This window comes from Sinocyclocheilus rhinocerous, unplaced genomic scaffold (assembly GCF_001515625.1).
Source record: "Sinocyclocheilus rhinocerous isolate Xijiao unplaced genomic scaffold, SAMN03320098_v1.1 scaffold839, whole genome shotgun sequence".
Lineage (NCBI taxonomy): Eukaryota > Metazoa > Chordata > Actinopteri > Cypriniformes > Cyprinidae > Sinocyclocheilus > Sinocyclocheilus rhinocerous.
In genome coordinates, this window is record NW_015652287.1 from 1,925,670 (window position 1) to 1,928,659 (window position 2,990).

The window sequence follows — 2,990 nt, forward strand, 5'->3', positions numbered from 1 at the left end:
ATTAAAAACTGCTCAAACACAGCTAGTTTTATCCAAGCCCGGTTCCAGAAATAGGCTACTAAGGGTGCTTCAGAAATTAGTGAGTGTAGGCTACTCTATAGCCTCAATGCACATACATTTTCATGTATATTTTTGTCCCGGACCTAACCGTCACTGGGGTCTAGACAAATCGTACAAAATCGAGTGAGGTCGTATGAATTAGTACAATGAGCCACCTCGTAAAATACATACGAACTGGTCATGAGACAGCATTGATAAACCCCAAAACCTAAAGTACCGTTTAAATTTGATCTTTGTTCTATTTATTTATGAGTGTAGGCTACTCTATAGCCTCAATGCACATACATTTTCATGTATATTTTTGTCCCGGACCTAACCGTCACTGGGGTCTAGACAAATCGTACAAAATCGAGTGAGGTCGTATGAATTAGTACAATGAGCCACCTCGTAAAATACATACGAACTGGTCATGAGACAGCATTGATAAACCCCAAAACCTAAAGTACCGTTTAAATTTGATCTTTGTTCTATTTATTTATTTGTGTTATTGCTTATCATTTGTTAATTTGTTCTTATTTACTGACTGTTCACTTGTCTTTGATGTTTCAACTTTATGTTTATTAGGCTAGTAGTTTTTGTTGTGGTATCTATAATTGTAAAACTGAACTATTATCTAAAATTTTGGTATCAAAAATAACGATAACAAAACTATTTTATATTTTTGTGGCAGGGCAAGTAAAAATTTTGAACCACTAGCCCGACACTTACTGGTCAAGAGCAGTGATTCCCTCTTTTCTTTATTAACCTGACACAGAGAGCAGCAGGTGTACTATATTAATATCCATATCACAGATCTAATGTTACACATCAAAATTTTTAACACAGTTGTTTGCTTTCACTTAAAGGGGTCATATGATGCGATTTCAATTTTTCCTTTCTCTTTGGAGTGTTACAAGCTCTTGGTGCATAAAGAAGATCTGTAAGGTTGCAAAGACTAAAGTCTCAAATCCAAAGAGATATTCTTTATAAAATTTAAGAGTTAACCACGCCAATTCAGTGTTGCATTTTAGGTAGCTTTCCATACACGCAATATCTGCACACAGATATTTTTTTGTGGCTTAGCCTATGTGCGCAAATATATTGCTTTAAAGACGTTCATTATCTGGAAAGTAAGATTATCTGGAAACATCAGATGCAATTAAGTGCTTTGATTCCAAAGTCATACGCAACTTTTGTTAATTAATATAGCATATAACAAGAGTACTTTATTTACAACAGTAAGTTAATATGTATGATAGGCCTATTTAGTAACATTTATGCAGAATCGCTTACATCAGCATCACAGTGCGTCATAAAATGATTAGACCTATATTCCACATGCCTATTTCATATAGGCTAGCCTATTTAATTTTATTATGGATATAGGCTATGATAATGATGATGATGCTGATGATGATAATACTAACACTACTAATAATAATAATAAAGAAAGGAAGAATATTAGGCTACATACTGGCCTGCATGGTATGTGTAGTATGGGTTAATATAATAATTCTTAATTCCGCACTTTCTTAAATTCAAAACAAAATATGAATGTATTCATAATATCCATTTCTGAATATCCAAGGTTGCTATGGTCACGCAGGTTCGTGCATTAATGCTGCCTTCACGTGCTATCGGAAATTTCCTATTTCCCACTTATGAAGTCATGATTACGAGCTTGTCGCATTCAAGTGCTTTAATGTCAGAAAGAATAAAATGTAGCATCCCATTGTTTGACAATCATATAAACATTCAGTGTGCTATACATGCAGTTTGCTAACAATTTTGGAATTTCGGTCAAATACATGCTTATTTCACTGCTTATAAAACATACAATATGCTTCGAATGATCGTTCATATCTAGCCTATAAATACACTACTTTAGCGACAAGACAAAGGAATGTAGTTGTTGTGAGAACAGCATTGACAGCAGCAATGGTTGTCCCCTCCACCATGTTTAAAGTTTATGACCCGCCCAACTCGGAAACTCTGGTATCAAAATTTTTTCTGAATTTCCCAGTAGTAAATACGACTTGAGAGGCTGTTCACGTCCAATTTCTGATTAGGAAACTCATATTTACGATAATTCAGATAGTATGTGAAGGCAGCATAAACGCATGGCCACGAGAAATAAATGTTGTTCTCTCAACATAAGAAGTCATGCTCCCGCGAAAAATGTCCCCTACCTGCCATCTTTTTGATCATTTTGTCATGAAAAGTTTTTAAATTTTTTTAAATAACACATTAGGCCTACATATAATTATCAAAGAAACAAATCCACAGCTGAACCGCGGCAACAAGTAGTGATGTTTTCATAATCAGCGTAACCTATTTGAAGGAACCAGTTGAATGGATTGAACTCACTCATTAAGTCAGTGACTTGCCGCCACCTAGTGTCTGTTTTAGTTTCATATTAAACTTATCATTTAATTGATTGACTTATTGACATATTTCTGCCTTCAAAATTTAAAACATTAATTTCAAAACGTTTTATGCATTTGTAGGCTAATTGCAGTGTAAATGCATTCAGTAATGATGGCTCTGATGGCTTTTCTTGACACTGATTGGATTTTTACTAGTAACAGCCCTCTATTATTTTAACTGAATTTATCGATTGGAATTAAGACCGTGGCATTCCATATTCGTGATGCATACATTTAATACCATTTTAAAAAAATGCCCCTGGGACATCAGTTTACGGGTTTGTTTCTGATACTGTCAGTGTTGTTTTTGGAAGTTACATTAAAAAAATGCAGTTAGCTCAAAAAGCTGAGGGCACAGGACAGGCACTGTTTCGATGAGCATGATGCTTGTATGTTCAATGCATGGAGTGTGTGTTTCACTAGCTCCGTTCCCATGGACACCTTTTGTTTGACCTAATTCTGGATATTTCCAGCCTAAGACGTGTGATTAATCCGTATCTAAAGCCGTGTCTACACCAAGAGAAC